This window comes from Neltuma alba, unplaced genomic scaffold (assembly GCF_004799145.2).
Source record: "Neltuma alba isolate B1F8T4 unplaced genomic scaffold, ASM479914v2 tig00011794_pilon, whole genome shotgun sequence".
NCBI lineage: Eukaryota > Viridiplantae > Streptophyta > Magnoliopsida > Fabales > Fabaceae > Neltuma > Neltuma alba.
The window spans coordinates 86799-105529 of record NW_021636415.1 but is presented as its reverse complement, the minus strand read 5'-3'; positions in this window follow the sequence as shown (position 1 = coordinate 105529).

The window sequence follows — 18731 nt, the reverse complement described above, 5'->3', positions numbered from 1 at the left end:
TTGAGTTGGGCTGTGCTACATACTGCTTGCTTTGTGACTTGCCTATGTGTTCTGCATTGAGGACAATGCATTGTTTAAGTGTGGGGGAGGGATTTCATCTTTTAGTTTTTTTCTTTTTTGGTGTTTTTTACTTTTGTTTTAGTTCCTCTTAAAAAAAAAAAGAAGAAAAAAATGTTTTGTTTCGTTTTGTTTTGAATGTGAAGATTGCAAGTTTGAAGTGATTCAAGTATGATGCATTCTTAATTTGAAAAGTGATTGATCATGTCTTGAGTGGATAAACTAAGTGGCAATGGATTTGACTTAGGTGAATTTAAGCTAGTAATCATATGCCTAGTGAGGTTTTGAGCCTGATGCATTTCTTCTTTTCATGTGTGTATACCTCCTATCTCTTTCTTGATCTAGAACTTGACTTGAATCTTGTTTGAGACCACATTTGTGCATTTGCATTCATAAAGATGATAAAGGCATTCATTTTAATTTTTCAGATAAGCCAAAAGCCCACCCTTTTCATGCACTTATCCTTTGCTTAACCCCTTTGAGCCTTCATATTTTTTTCCCTCTTAACCCAAAAAAAAAAATCCTAACCTTTCTGAATGTCTTAGGAGTTGAAGAGTACTAAATTACATGTGCTTGGAATGGAAGAACAAATCTGGAGTTATGGTTTGGGTCAATTTGAAAAAGAAAAAAAGAAAAAAAATATTGTAATAAGATTCTGTTCCTCTAGTTTAAGCTGTGCTTAGTAACCGGGGATCTTCATCACCAATGTTGATCTTCGCGTCAAACGGCCAGTAAAAGCTATGAGCGTGCTAGTAGCATCTTGGTGCCAAGGAGTTATCCATGCTTGAGTAACCGGGCCTTTGTATCACCAATATGAAGGTTCCCGTCAAAAGAACATATATATAATGGCCTAAGAAAGTAAAAAAAAAAAAAGGGAGCTGAAAAAAAAAAGAGAGAGAGAGAACAGAAAAAAGAAGAAGAAGAAGAATGACCCAATTCAAATTTAATTTAGTTTCTTGCATTCCATTATGCCTTTTTTCATTGGTTCTCTTTATTTCCTAAGATGTTCACCTTTGTTTTCCCAAACACTCTATCCGTTCTTTATTTACCTTAGCCCTATTACAACCTAATAAAAATCCTTTTGATTTATGCTTGTAATTGCTTTATGATTGGTGCAGAATTTAGATTCTTGTCAAGCCTATGGAAAGAGGATTGGATAGGATGATTTTGAGTGTAAACACAAGCCGATATACTTTTGAGTGATGAGTGACATACACATTAACCTTGGTGAGGGATTTCTGACTTAGATTTCCTTTTGTCAAGTAAATTGCCATGATGTTTGTTCTTACTTCATGAGAAGATTACTTGGATAAGAAAGATGTTAATTGCTTTGACTTACTTTTTGCTTGTGATTGGATCATTCACTTTTGTTTGATTTTTTTTTTGTTTTTCTTCTTGTTCTTTGGTCTTCATTTGCTTTGCCCAGGAGTGCAAAGGCTAAGTGTGAGGGAATTGATAAAACCCAATTTTTATATATTTTATCCCACATTAATTTAGGATTTAAATGATAATTTTGAGCTTAAATGAACTTTTTATGCATTATTGGATTAATTGGTTGATTTTTGGATTTTGCATAAAATTGAGATTTTGGATTAAAAATATAGATATTTTGTGATTTCCTATTTTGACTTGGAATTAATTTTTCCTATTTCTCTGGAAACAAGTCTCATATTTTTAGAAAGATTATTTTTAGAAAGTTTTGCACTTTCTTACCTAATTTTTGTGCAGATTTAATATTTAATATTTGATTATATTTGGATACAATCTACATTAATGGATACACTTAAATTCTTGTAGGTCAAGAAAGGGGCACATAGGAAATCTAATGGTGCAAGATTGTTTCTTGGAATCTAAGGACAATCCAATGGCTAATATCAAGTGGATCAATTAATTACTAATGGGCTTGAGCTTTGGATCCACAAAAATTTTCTTTTCCTCATTAAGCTATTTCCCTTATTTGGAGAGCAAGGATTCACGCCGAAGATATATTTTTCTATCCTTCTCCATTCAGCCAGGCGGACACGATTCAACGTGAACTTTGACATGCCATATACCATATATTACATTCATTCCATAGTCACCAAAAGGGGGGGGGCATCACGTTCTGTGACTCACCCAACTTTCATCATCATCATTCACGTCTCTTCCTTGATCCAATTCCCATCTCCACATCATCATCAACTTTCATCAATTTATGGTCGTAGCATCAAACAATTTTGGAGGAGAAGGCAATTTGATGGAAGCTTAAGCTTATTTGGGAGGCAACTTGGGAGGAGCATGGAAAAGACTAGAGCCTTGGGTTAGCACTTGAAGACCACAAGGGAGTGATGTTCCATTTATCTTTTTAATTCAAGGACTTGAGATTATTTAGTTTTAAATAATTTTAAGTTGTATTTTTGTTGAGACAATTTAGTTCTGGATTGTTATCTTTATGCTTGGATTGGATTGATATTTGGATTTTATTTGTGCCCAGACACTTGTTGGAATTTATGTTTAGAACCTTTGCATTGTTAATTGAATTTATAATTGAGTTTTCATTATGAGTTTAATTATCAATGTGGTTTGAATTGCAAAATTTGGGTTCTTCTGCCTCTTAATTGTTTGATTAAGTTGGTTAATTATCTGATTGTTTAATTGGATAATTTCAAACATAATTTTCAAAATTAAATTGAATTATCTTCATTGGTTTTAATAGGCTTAATTAACCAACCTTACACTGTTATGAGTTCTCTAATGGTTTAAGGGTTTTTGAAGTTGAGGGTTCCCTTTATTTCAAGTAGGTAATTAAGTTTATTAATTCCACTCTCTTATCACCTCCCTTTGGTCTAATTAACTGATTAAGGTTATGAAAGTTAAATTCATGCGAATCCTGAGTTGTCCCCTCTACCGTACCTGAAGAGAAATTTCTGAATTTTTACTTGCTAATTCTCTTTGCTTTTTGATTCATTTTCTTCATTCATTATTTTTATTTTCCTTCAAAAAACCCCCCAAAAATTGCATTGCATTTATTTAGTTTAATTTAATTTTCATATAGATTTTAGGACATTTGCATTTTTCATTTAGAATTAGAATTTTGCAATTTAGTTTAGGTCCAATTTATTGCATTTTTTTTATCACCTGAATTTTTACCTAAAGAAACCCATAAATTGTTCCTTGGAAGTAATGACTTAGGTCGATCCTGAACTACAAATTAATTAGAACCTAGTTTAATTGAGTGCTTTAACGACAGAGGCATCATCAATATAATACCCCAATCCACTTTGTCTCTTATAGTTATACATTTTTTCCCCAAAGTAGTCTTTCTAATAATGGTAGTTCTAGCAAATATATTTAATTAGCAAGGATATTTTGAGAAAGCAAACACCTATTTATTACAAATAACTAACTTAACTTATTTTCTTAATCTCCTCAAATTAGTCAATTGGCTCTTATAATTAGGACCGGAGATAGTATTATTTTAGAAACACATATCAGAGTCTTAAACAGCTTTTCATCTATGATGAAATCTATTAATATCATCATTGACTTTACAAAATTGTATATTTATCGAGGTCAATATTAAATTGAGCGATAAGGATGTGAAAGAAGGCACATAAAACACACACACATATATAAACAGATCATACAAGCATCCAAGTTGTGTGTACCACATTTACTTCAATGTATTTTATGCAGTATTACCTCCGATTTCTTATAAATAGGTTCAATGTTACTCCCTCTGTTCCCTCCGTTTCTTTATATGAAAGACAATTAATGTTGTTGGAAATGTTCATTACAATGAGTTGGAGACAATAAATATGTTTAAAAAAATGTAACCTTTTTACCCCAAAAATACCCTCATTTATGTGAAAGTGAAAGAATGTATGGTGGAAAGAGAATCTATAAAAATTAAATAAAATGACGAATAATATGAGTAATTAAATGGGGATAAAATGAAAAATCAACAAACAAAGTTTAAGACAATTTCTAAATGTCTTTTATTTTTTTTTAAAAAAAAAAAAATCCCCAGTTGTTTTTTTATAAAAAGGTACGGAAGGAGTAATATATGATACACCTCAAAGAGGCTTATCCCACGGAGTAATTAGAGATCGTTGACCATAATATCACATGTAGCTAAGGTGTGCTAGGTTACGTTGTTGCTTAGCTGTCTTGGTTAAATCAATTAATATTAAAATATTTTTAACGAAGGGATCGTAGTCATGAACCCAATTTCCCATATGTAAGTGTAACTTACTTGATATAATTTTGGGAACAGGTGATTAGATTCTTAAACAATTGCTAATCTTTATCCACTCCCTCTGACCCTTGTTATAGGATACCTTTCAGAAGAGAAATAAATAGATGGTCCTTATTATAAGTCACCAAATAGAGTGTTAATTATACTTTTTTAGATTACCCCCATATAAAATCTCATTAATTTTAAATATGGACAGTTTTTTATTTTAGATAAAGTTAGTAACTTAACTATCTTGCCTTAGTTTTGATGAGGTGCTCAAAAGTGGTTTATAACAAGGACCAAACCGAGTGTTTGGTAAATTGAAATGAAAACAAGTTTAGAAAAAGGCGTAAAATGTATCACATCGAACTGTCCCAACCAGCAACTAGAGTTGTATGCATTATATGGACAGAAAGTAAAAACAGTTGGGATCATTTAATATGACGGTATGAACACTATACCAAGACAAACCCATAAAAATGCCTCTTATATCAACAAAAAAATAGATACTATATAGCTTTATTGCATTGTAAGGCATAAAATGTATCATCAAAAACAATATAAGTGCATACATCATATTACTTTAACACAATTTTTACGATAAGTTATACAAGCCAAACAATAGATTTTCTTTTTGGCCAATGCCAAATACTGCTATTTTTTATTTATAAGTCACTTGGAAAAAAATTTTATTTCTAAATATAAGTCATTTAATTAAGAAGGTTTGTTTTTTTTCCCCTAATGCTGGTGAGTAAATTGTTCACTTCTCTCTCTCTTCCCGAATGAATGACTTTTGCTTTTACATACTTCTATCTTATTTGCTTGGGTTTTTGTCATTTGTTCTTTCTTCGCCCATCGCACTGCCTTATGCTGGAGTCACGATACTTGGCCACCAATTCCTCTTCTCTCATTCTTATCCCCCTAAACATATCCGCTCTTTAAGATCCCTGATGTAGTTGTCTTTAGGTTGGGTGGAAAAATCACAAACAGAGGTGGCAGAAACCTACCCACACCATCAGTCTTGATGTGTAAAAATTATCCAGGTGGCACTTGTTCATTGGAGAACTGGATATCCAGGACCTAAGGAACTGGAGGTAAGTTTTCTCCACAAAAAATTTATCAATTTAATGCATTTCTTGATTTGCGAGTTTAAGGTACAATTGATTTATAAATAAGGATAGAATCGTAAGCTCATATAATATATTAAGCTCAATCTGGATTTAATCTAAGAGTTAGTCGAGGGGTTTGTTTCGGTCTTAAATGTAAGACTTCAATTTATATATATAATTTTTTTTGCAAACATTCATATATATACCTTAATTGAACATAATAAGGCGTTAAGGATAATTTTTAATGCAAATAACTAAAAAATTACTTTAGACAACTAACACATTTTTTTTCTTTTACAAATAACTAACTTATTTACAAAGTAGTTTTCAAGGTCTCACATTTAAAACTGGATAAAGTATTAATTTATACCATTATGTCTTATACATAGCACTTTGAACAGAATGTAATTTACAGGGTTAATCTTAGAGATCAGTAATTAAGATGATGGAGACATTATTGTAAAATCACATGCGAATGAAACTTTCTTACGACCATTTTGGGAACATAACATTAATTAGATTCTTAAACAGTTGTTAATATCTTTAAAGTATTCTCATTGACTTCACACTGTTGCTATAAATTTACACTTTAATATCGTGCTCATGGATAAAAAGAAGACCCTATAAAAAATCAAGAGAGGAAGTTTCAATTCTTGCATAGTGTTTCCCATGGAACCCAAAACTGACATTGCGGTAATTTCAATCCTTGCTTTCAGCCATCAAGCTTCGCCTTATGCAAACGCCTCCTTCAGCTCAATCCACACCTTCACATCACCTTCATAGTTCCAATTCTAAACTCTCTCTCTAATGCCTCCAAATCCCTTATTGACTCTCTTTCTTCTTTCAACATCCACACCATTCTTCTTCCTCCTGTCACCTTCCCACAAGGCTCCAATATTCATCCTGCTTTTCAAGTTCCTCTCACAATGTGCCAATCTATTCCATCTATTCGTAATGCTTTGAACCCACTAAACTCAACCAATAAGCTTATTGTTTTAATCGCAGATTACTTAGCCTACGAGACATTGGAATTAGCCAAAACACTCAACATATTGTCATACATATATTTCTCCTTGTCAGCTTCGGTTCTTTCTCTATGTCTACATTCGTCGTGGCTGGACCAGATAGTTTCATGCGAATTTAGAGAGCTTTCGGAACCCATAAAGATCCTAGGTTGTATCCCAATTCACCGTCGAGATCTACCAAATTCACTTTAACGTCTATCCAGCCAAGACTATAGTAACTTTCTCTATCGTTCTAAAGCATTACGTCTCGCTGACGGTATCTTGGTGAACAGCTTCAAAGGGTTGGAAAGAGGAGCAATAACAACCTTATTGAAAGAGCAAACTAATAAACATCCTTCTATATATCCTGTAGGACTTAATGTGAATCCAGTGGGTTGCCGGGTTAGTAGCAATCATGTGATTAATCATGACGATTCTGAGTTTTTAAGGTGGCTGAATATACAAGAACCTAGGTCTATGTTATATATCTCTTTTGGAAGTGGTGGGACATTATCTCAAAACCAAATGAACGAGCTAGCATTAGGGTTAGAACTGAGCGGTCAAAAATTTCTATCGGTTGTGAGAGAACCAAATGATTTAGCAAGTGCTAATTACTTCACTGGCTCAAAAGTAGATCCTTTACCGTTTTTACCAAATGGGTTTGTAGAAAGGGTCGTGAAAGCTGGTGGACAAGGCATATTGGTTTCTTCCTGGGCACCCCAAGTTGAGATCTTTAGTCATAAAGCCATTGGTGCATTCTTAACACAGTGTGGCTGGTTCTCTATACTTGAGAGTGTTTTGCATGGCTTGCCCATTATGGCTTGGCCGTTGTTTGCTGAGCAGACAATAAATACTGCTATTCTAAGCGATGGCCTAAATGTAGTAGTGAGGGTAAAGGTCGATGAGAATGGAATAGTCAAAAGGGAAGAGATTACGAAGGTGTAGAGAACCTAAGCCTTACCAGAAACCCTCAAACAGATCTCATAGAAATAGGCCATTTCAATTAATCTGATAACAAAATGTTTACAACTATTAGGGCTTAAGAGAATAAGCCCCACAAGGTGCCCTTTTATAAAGCCCAACAATACAACAGATAAATAGAGAAAAACAAGAAGGAAAAGCAAGAAGGCCCAAGGCCCATAACCGTATACAATCAGGAACTCAACTAATGGGCTCATACTGAACAAGCTAAATTACAAAATTGTCCTCCTATTTCTTACACTCCCCCTCAAGTCTGGGATGAAACAGATCAACAGTCCCTAACTTTCTCAATAATCTTCTTTGGGTTTCTCCTGTAACTGCTTTTGTCAGTATGTCTGCCTTTTGTTCACTGGAACTCACATGTTTTCAGGTCAATTTGTTTCAATTCCCAATTTTTCCTTATAAAGTGACAATCCACTTCTATATGTTGGCTTGTTCTTGAAAAACTGGGTTGGCTGCTATATGGATTGTAGCTTGACTATCATAGAAAATGTTTACCAGTCCTTTGTGCTGAATGTTCAGATCTTGTAGAACCCCCAAGGTCTAGTAATCTCTGAAGTTGCCATACTTAAAGCTCTGTATTCAGCTTCTACAGATGATTTGGAGACAGTCCCTTGCTTTTTGGTCTTCCACGACCAGGGAGCCTCCAAACTTCAACAAGTACCCTATGACTAACCTCCTTGTGATCTTATATGGTGCCGAATTAGAATTACAATAACATTGAAGTTCTGGTTCCCCTTTTGAACTGATGATGATTCTCAGTCCAGTAGTTCCTTTAAGGTATCTCAAAACCCTTTTACTGCAGCCATGTGTGATTTGGTTGGATTTTGCATAAACTGGCTTAATATCTGCACAGAGAAAGAAATGTCAGGGTGAGTCATAGTCAAGTAGATAAGCTTACCTATTAACTTTCTATACCTTTCATCAGGTTTACTCAAAAAATCTTCCCTTTTAGTTTTGCCTTCCATGTATGGCACCAATTTTAGATTTTGTGGCATTGGTATAGTGAGTAGTTTGCAACCACTCATCCCAGTTTCTATCAACATATCAAGCACATACTTTCTTTGTGATATCACTATTCCAGTTTCTAATTTAGCAACCTCTATTCCAAGGAAATATTTCATTAAACTCATATCCTTGATTTTGAAATTACTATGTAGAAATGTTTTTGTATTTTGAATTCCTACTTCAAAACTTCCTATGATCAAAAGGTCATCAACATAAGGAGTAATCATTCTTGCTCTGTTTAAAACCTACCCTGACCAAGGCATTGGATAATTTCTGATTCCATTGCCTGGAAGCCTGTTTCAAACCATATAAGAATCTCTTTACAAACCAAGTTCTCCTCCTTACTTTCAAAACCTTGAGGAATCCTCATGTAGACTTCCTCATTCAATTCTCCTTGTAAAAAGGCATTATGAACATCCATTTGGTAAAGGTTCCATTTATTCATAGCAGACATTTTAAGAATAAGACGAACTGTTAGCATTTTTTACAACTAGTGAAAAAGTCTCATGATAATCTATCCCCTCTCTTTGACTGTAATCTTTTGCTACTAGTCTAACCTTATATTTATCTATACTCTCATCAAAATTGTACTTAATCTTATATACCCACTTACATCCTATGGATCGCTTTCCTTTAGGTAATGGAACAATATCTCATGTTCTATTATTTTCTAAGGCTTTCATTTCACATTTCATTGCATCAACCCATTTTTCATCCAATATAGCATGTTCATAACAAGTAGGTTTAACTTTAGAATCTATAGAAGTGAGAAAACACATGTAATCTGAAGAGATATTATCATAAGAAACATAGTGCTGAATGGGATACTTACATTTACCTTGATGCTTTACCTTTCCTTGAGAAGTGGCAGCTAAAAGAATGTAATCCTTTGACCATACAGGTGGTCATTTCTCTCTATTAGATCTAGGATGAGTTGCAGCAACCAGTTGATGATCATTACCATCCATATTATCAAAGTAATGGGAAATGTTTACTGGTTCTCCAGCATCGTTGAGGTGATTGGCATTATCATTAATATTAATAGTCTGTTATTGATTAACTTCTATTGTTGTCCCTTCGGTTTCATACCAAAACATATTCCTTAATTCTTGACTCACTCCCCCTGCCCAATGCGCAAGGCATCCTTAAAGGGAAATTTATCTTCTGCAAAGCTAACATGATGACTAACAAAAAAAATTTTTACTCTCCAAATTGAGAAGAAGAAATCCTTTTTGATTTTCTGGATACCCTAGAAAAACACAGGGAATTGTCCTAGGTTTCAGTTTATCTGTTATGTTTAGATTAGCTGCATAAGCTAAGCATCTGAAGATTCTTAAATGGGTTAGATCTGGTTTTCTACCATAAACCTTTTCATATGGGGTTTTATACCCTATAATTCTACAAGGGATTCTATTAATTAGGTGAACAGCCATTTTCATACATTCCCCCCAGTACTGTGTAGGGATATTTGATTCTAACATTAGGCTCCTAATTAGCTGCATGATGGTCCTATGCTTTCTTTCTACCACCCCATTCTGTTTAGGTGTATAAGGGCAAGATGTTTCATGTAATATTCCATTTTGTTGTAAGAAGGTTTTCAAATCATGATTTTTAAACTCTGTTCCATTATCACTTCTTATCCATTTTACATTTTTTTCAAATTGGTTTAGGACATCAGCAAGAAAAAACTTAATATGCATAACAAATTCTGACTTATTTCTCATCAAGAAAATCCAGGTTCCTCTAGAGAAATCATCTACCACAGTGAGGAAATACTGATAACCATGATGAGTTGGTCTTCTATAAGGGCCCCAAACATCCATATGTAACAATTCAAAACAATATGTAGTTTTTATACAACTAGTGGTAAAGGGAAATTTTGTTTGCTTTGATTAAATACAAACACCACAACCTTTATTGAATGGAGCATCAGAGTCTATTACAAAATCAAGGTAATGCATTACAAAGAAGGGAGCATGTCCTAGTCTTTTATGCCAAAGAGAAATTTCAGAACTATTTTGAACACCATAACTATTTTCAACACCATTCACAATGTGATGATCCCTTCGTATTTTCAAAACATATAAACCAGCATATTCTTTACCAAACAACTTCATCTTCCCATCCCAGAGGCCCTGTAGTAAACATAGGTCAGGGAAGAACGAAGTAATGCATTTGTGCTCCTTTTGTGATCCGTGAGATAGATATTAAATTGAATTTAAGTTTAGGAGCAATTAAACTTATTTTATCTGAAATTCTAGCCTTTCCTATGTGAGTAACAGGTACATGGTTACCATCAGGTATTTTTATAGATTTAATTAGTCCATCATAAAACCTATTAGCCTTTAAAAGACTTAAACTACCCACCATATGAGTAGTGGCCCCAGAATCTAGAATCCAAGTTGAGAAAGATATATCATAAAATGTGGGAAGGTCAAACCTGTACCGGTGAGGGCGTGCACTTTGGTTTTTGAATCTTTTTGGAACAGCTCAAGGATCTTCTGATATTGTTCTGCAGTGAAGCTTGGTGCCACGGTAGTTGCCTCATTCATATGTGCTTCTTGGACAAAACCCGAATCTGAATTTCCTTGATTCATATCTTTATTTGTCTTGCTCTTGTTTCCCTTGAAGTTTGTCGGATAACCAATGATTTGGTAGCACTTCTCTTTAGTATGTCCTTTCTTGTGGCAGTGGGAACATTCAGGTAAATTCTCCCCACGTCCGCGTCCACTAGCCATCATCGTATACACTACAAAAAAACATGCTTTTAGCGATGGAATTTAGTGACGGAATTTTTTATTTAGCGACAGATTAGTGATAAAACGGATTAGCGATGGAATTTGTTCCGTCGCTAATTCCTTTGTAGCTAATTGATTAGTGACAGAATTAAAATTCCGTCGCTAATTAGCAATGGATTAGCCATGGAATTTCTGTCGCTAATTACTAACAAAAATTTTCTGTCTCTAATCCGTCGCTAACATAATTTTTTAAAAAATAAAATAAAATGCCATGTGGCACCTCTACCAATTGTCATGTCATCACTGGGGACCACCTCCACGTGTGCTGCCGCCTCACGTTTGCCAACCACTTGTGCTACCACCTCACCTCTGCCTGTCACATGTGCGTCACGTGTCGCCACCATATAATTCCCTTCTCAAAGTGACTTCTTTATGGCTTGAACCCAGGATCTCCTCTGTGCGCGCGTGCGGCTTTACTAGTTGGGCTACAATGAACCTGTTGACTTATTATGTAAAATTAAATATATATATATATAAAATATTATTTTACACGAACAATTATATATACATATATATTATTAAAAACTAAAAATATACTATTTGATAATTTTAATCATAACTATTTTAATGAAAAAATAATTTTTAAATATTTGTTTTACTTTTTTATAATTTTTTATTTTTTTAAAAAATATTTTTAATATAATTTTAATTTCTAACAACACTAATTTTGAATTTTAAATCATAAATAATTTTTTATAAATATTTTTTAAATTTATTTTTAAATTAACATTGATAAGATATACAATTTAATTATATATGTATTATATTACATTATATTATATTTTCTATATGTGTTTTATATATTTGAAGAAAATTATTTACAATTAGTCAAAAAATCTTGTTATGCAAAAAATAACTACTATAATAAAATCTGATAAATTATTCTATATAAAAAATTAAATGATTTGAATATATTATAATAAACAGTATTCTCTTACTTGTATATATATCCTATGTAATTTATTTTCTTAAAATTCTTTATATATAATATTTGTTTTTGTATTGATGACTAAAATCAATCTATATCATGAGTATTAATTATATCGTGATTAAATTTTATTGTTTAATGATTGAAATTCAAAATTCACTTCAATATTAATTTACATTCATATAAATTCATTTTTTGGTTTTGAATTTCTATCATATATTATATATTTCAATATATTTTACATATGATAAAATTATTTCTTTTTTAAATCAGTTTGTATAAGAAAGTTATTAATATTCTTATTATATTTTTTAATTGTTATTAATAATCAAGAGGAATTTATTTTAACAAAATATAAACAAGTTTTCTAAGAAATTGTCTTTCTATTTTTAGTATATACATAATGATGACATGAATGATAACGATATCTTCATTAACACCAACTCCACAAATATATCAATTTATTTTATAATTAAAAATATTTTTAAATCATTATATTCTTAATTGTTATTATATAAATTTTTGTAAGATTATAATTTAAAATAAAAAAAATTTAAAATTAGTGACGGATTAGTGATAGAATTGTGACGGAATAGATTTAGCGACGGAATTAGTGACGGAAATTTTCGATGAAAAAAATTCCGTCACTAATTCCGTCGCTAAATATTTATTGACGGATTTTCTGACGGATTAGCGATAGAATTTAGCTGCGGAATTTCTGTCACAATTTCGTCGAAAATTAGCGATTTAATTTGTTTCTATCGCAAATTCCATCGCAAATTAGCGACGGAATTTTTTTCTGTCGTAAATTCCGTCGCTAATCAGCTGTTTTTTTGTAGTGGTAATTCCCTCCATGGGTGAACTTCTTCCTCTATCAGTGATTGTTTGTTGAGTCTCGTCTTGAATAATCATAGAGTAGGCTTTGTTGACTGATAGTAAGGGATTCATGAGGAGTATCTAACTCTGGGCTTGAGTGTAGGCATCGTTTAACCAAGCAAGAATTGGAGCAGTTTTTGCTCCTAGATGACTTCTACATAGAATTTTGTGGTCGCACATGTGCAAGAAGGCAAGGTGACCAAGGGCGACTGCTGCTCCCATAGTTCTTTCAGCCTTGAATAATATGTAGAGATGGACAACGAACCTTGTCTAAAAGATGTTATCTCGCGGTGCATGGCAAAAATTCGGGCACCGTTCTTCTTGTCAAACCGTTTCTTCAAATCAATCCACACATAATGTGCATTCTGGAAAAAAATAACACCATTTGCCAGCTCCTTCGAAATCGAGCTCAAAATCTATGAAAGGACAACTGCATTACAGCGCTCCCATGGCTCGTGCAATGATGAATCTTGATCACTCTTTTTGCAGGTTCCATCAACGAACCCTAGCTTATTCTTTCCCATCAACGTGATCTTCATCGCCCTGCTCCACACGGTGTAGTTTTCGGTGCCTATCAGGATGTACTGAATGATCGAAGCCCCTTGCATATCAGATGGGTGCAAGAAGAGTAGATGAGAGAAAGGCAAACTATCAATGGCAGACTTTGTTTCTGCCATTAGCGTTTCTTCGCTACGAAACTAACGAAGTGGGTTTGGTCTTGGGCTTAGAATTCTGATGAAGGAAAACCTTCCGCTCTAGATACCATGTAGAGAACCTAAGCCTTACCAGAAACCCTCAAACAGATTGCATAGAAATAGGCCATTTCTATTAATCTCATAACAAAGTGTTTACAACTATTAGGGCTTAAGAGAATAAGCCCCACAGGGCACCCTTTTGTAGAGCCCAACAACACAATAGATAAACAAAGAAAAACAAGAAGGAAAACCAAGAAGGCCTAGGGCCCAGAACCGTATATAATCAGGAACTCAACTAGTGGGCCAATACTGAACAAGCTAAATTACAAAATTGTCCTCCTATTTCTTACAGAAGGTGATAAAGAGAGTGATGATTGGTGATGAAGGAATGAGAATTCGTGCAACAATCGCAATTCTGCAACATGCTGCTCTTGATGAACTAAAAGAAGAAGAAGTTCTAGCATGAACTTGGCTCGATTGGGAATGGAATGGAAAAATATGAGAGGCTGATGTTAGAAGAATGAGTTCAATTTCAGATAATTTATTCTATGATAATATGCGTTAATCGTGTGGCTTGTGGGAGGGCAAATGATGTGCGATATATAAGGGAATGAACATGCTTTCATATTATTTTCTCTTTTATATGATCTACTATTGGTTTTAAACAAATTTGATCAGTCGGTTTTTGATGTTAGTACTATTTTTTTGGTTAAACTAGTGTTCGTACCATTGCGTAATGAAGAAATACATTTTTAAAAACAAGAGAAAGAGATACAACATCAAAATATGAGAATCTTGGCATAGTTCCTCAAAAATAAATTAATTTTTACGAAATCAGAATATTCTGCACTGAAGTTTTTTTTGTGTGTGAAAAATGACTTGATTAATCTGTGTAAAATTAGTTTCTATTATTATCTTAGCTGCTATTATCATTTGATAAGTATAGTTTTGTTACTTATCAAAGTACTGTCATTGATATTCATCGATAAATATAATTTTATCGAAGTTAGATCAATGCCATATTTGTTGTTATCATTTGGTAAATTAAAATTGTTGCTTATTAAAATATTCATTTTCATATCTTTTTCTTCAAATTAAAAGAGCATTTAGATAACTTTGCTACTAAATTTAATTTCAAGTTAATCTTTAAGAACTTCACAGTGATGATTAGGCTATTTCAGGATCATGAATTGAGATTTGCATATTTACGGAGATTTTTTTTTTCTTTTCTTGCTTTAAATGTTCTTGTATTAATTTGTTGTGATGTCATTGGATTTTTCTAAAAGTTCAAAATATTACCTTTAATTTGGAAATCAAACAACTTCTTCACACTTTGATCTACCTTCATGTGTTATATATATTGCAACACTCTCTTCCCAAGACATTGACATATATACTAGGGCATATTTGAGCGGAAGAAAGTTTTGTCAAAATCATATAATCTGTCAAGATTGGAGAAATTTTGAGATAGTTTCCTATATACAATTGCCAAATGCCAACTATTCGTCCATAGAAAAATTTTTATCATTAATTTTAATATAAAATCTTAAACACAGAACAAATATTTTTAATCAATTAACAGTAGTTAATATATAAAAATATATAAAATAAAAATTTTGATTGCCCTCAGTAAACAAACTTGAGTCTTGAAAGTAATGTTTTACTCCTACTATTAGTGTATTACTATTTATTTTAATTAAACAAAGATAGGACAAAACAAGTCAACTTGATGCTAAAACATTAAGCAAATAAATACATATTTGATGAAGGTAAAATTTTAATTGAAATTTTAACAAAAAATCCGTTGAGCAACCTTTTTGAATAATTATTAAAACAATTATATATAAAATACTTTAAAATAACTATATTTTTATATTTAATCAAGTGGATCTAGTTTTTAAGCTAATGGGCTCTTATGGGCGGACAATTTATTGCGATTGTGGAGTTTTTCTCATCTTCTTTGCTTTGGTTAAATAATTAAATTTTTCTCTCTAAATTTGTTCTGTTGAGTTATTCTTCCCTTTTCTCTCTATTATTTCTTCTTTTTACAATCTCTGAATTGTAACTCAAAGGATTAAAGTTCATGTTCCTTTTGAGTTTACTAAATTGATATGGGTTTGGGCCACTTGTTAAAATGAGTTAACTTGGGCTATTTTAAGGGCCTTCTTAAATAGTAAATATTTTATATAGTGGCTTCATTTTTGTTGTTGTAACTGGACTCTTCAAAACATGCTTCACTCTGGCCAACAATCTTTTAGGACAAACGCTACATCCAACTTTCACCAAAACCAAATTGAAACAAAGTTTAAAAATAAGATAAATTTGTTGGGGGAAAATGTGAAATATTTATTGTCATTATTTAAATATTAAATTAGGTAATTAAATAAATAGCCTGGGTGTAGACTGTACTCAGTTAAAAAAATTGCACATATAATATGTTGAATTTATGGTGAACCCAAATCACATAGCATCCGCTGATCCATTCTTTCCTTTTGAATATTTTCTTTCTTTCCATATGTTATAATATTCCCTCCAAAATAAACAAAGAAATGGTCGAAAAGTGAAAGTAATATATATTTCTAGAAACATAAAATTAAGAAAAATAATGAAATATGATTGAAAATTGCAAATAGTGTATATCTGTTACTATTGTGTTGAATTTAGTAAAATTATTTTATGGTAGTTAGAAACTACCGTATAATTAAAAAAAAAAAAAACCCAATCATCATAAAAAATAAAAATTCAAACAATAAAGCTTACCATTATCAGGAGAAAAGTGAAAATTTGTCATTAGTGTTACACTTTTATTATCTTTCATCTCTTTCTTATATTTAATAGGAGCTAAAGTGAAAAAATCACATTAATTATCCTGACAATATCTGGCGTTAAAAAAGTAAACATATATGCTGTGTGCATAAGAGGAGGCTGGACTTTAGAGGCGAAGAGCGACCGAGCAAAGGGAGGACTGGGAAAGAGAAGAACACGGTTTTGGAGGAGGCAGTAGGCGCAAATTCAAACTCATTCAGGCTGTGAACGATTTTCAGCATGGTATTTCTTGTTCATAGCACTTTCGTACAAAAGCCTTAGGAGTTTGTTCTTTAATATACTGTTCCAATGGGCTCGAATCTAAAGCCTCTTTCTTTGATAGCTATCCACCTGACATGCGGGACTTGCGTAATGCTGATTGTCTGGGATCTTTATCCCCTCTTTACTTAGTTTCGTTATTGCTTGGGTGTGTTCCTTCTTCTTGTATCCCAAAAAAAAAAAAAAAGGTTGTCTTTGCAAATACAGAATATATTTTGAATAAATAAATACATGGCATATTCACATATATAACGTATCAACTTGGGAAAATTGCTGGTCAAAAAATCAACTTGGGAAACATTATACAAAACACCCTAAATTTTTCCTAATTTTTTTTGGCCACGAAAAGCCCTAGATGATGAAGCCAGAAAAACACCTAGCTAGTTTTGATATATATTATTGCTAAAACAATAAGCACTTCTAGATTACTCATGAATTGTTTCTTTCATAATCAGCAATTACAATTTGCAGCTTTTGGGGATTTATTTTTTCATTAGTTTTATAGCCATTTTGACTCGTCGTGAAGTGAAAAACTTCATTCATGTTTCAATATTTGTGAAATTAAGAATGGCATAAATATATAATAAGTGATCCGTGGCCTCCGTTATATTTAAGAAATGAATATTACTACATCTAGATCTACTTAATTAATTTGAATAGATCAAGAAAACAAGTTAAATTAGTTATTTATTAAAAATATTTGTTAGGTTTCCTAAAATATTTTCTTAAATCATTAGCATTGAAATATCATTTGTTGCAAACTCCCTCAACATATTCAATCAATAGTGATATTTTAGAAAAATATTATTCTTCTGGTCCTAAATATAAGATCCTTTTTATAGTATAAAATTACACTACAAAAAGAGTCTTATATTTAGGACCGGAGAAGTAGTAAGTATAAGATACAAAACAGATTGGTATCTTATACTTAGATCCGAGCTCAACCTTTTAATAACTAACTTTTATACCTGGGACAGGACGTTTATAAACTTTTATTTCTCCTCTAATCACCGATCAATATGATTCCTTGTGTCACTTACTAAACAAATTGGCCTCAAAGCGGAATATGTGAAGAGCAGAACCAAATAAAAAATGGGCTAAAAAAGAGAACCAACTAAAAAAAAAAAACAAATGATAACAAATAATAAATGATGCTGTTAATTTGCTTCAGAAGACAAACAAATGATCAAAAGCAGTAACAAACATGGAAAAACTTCCCATAGAAGGAAGTTTTGATTCATTTTAGTTTTGAATTGGCCTCAAACTCTGTTCTGTTTCCCTTCCCCCTCCTCTGCTTTCTATCCTTCCCCCCTAAATCTCGCGTGTGCGTGTGTTGCATGAGTAGTTAGGCAAGCACACAAATGGTGGATTTTGCATTAATAACAGATTGCTCAATCACAAGCAGGTATTATAATAACTTGTGGCAGAACAAGTTGAGTATTGACACTATGTAGAAGCTACCTAGAGACCAATTTTTGAGTTTCGTAAATGCTACTCCTCCGGTCCTTATTATAAGACCCCATTTGACTTTTTATTTGGTCCTAATTATAAGACCCCAATCCATTTTGTCTCTTATATTTATGCATTTTTTTCCAAGATAATCCTTCTAATAATGATAGTTTTAGCCAATATAATTAATTAGCAAGGATATTTTAAGAATGATAACACTTATTTATTATAAATAACCAACTTAACTTACTTCCTTAATCTCCTCAAATAAGTCAATTGGGTCTTATAATTAGGACCGGAGGAGTATTACACTTATATTCTTGTCTAGCCAGTATTTGTCGAATAAAGTTCCATGTGTTGTCAAGTTGAGTATGACTTTGTGCGGTTAATTAACGATGTGAACAGATGTACAAATCCATAACAAATCCCTTAATTCAAGGATTCTAGTGTGAGAAACCCCCCTCTATATATAATGTAAAATATCCCAAATATCATACCCACACTTATAAAAATAGAGCACATAATG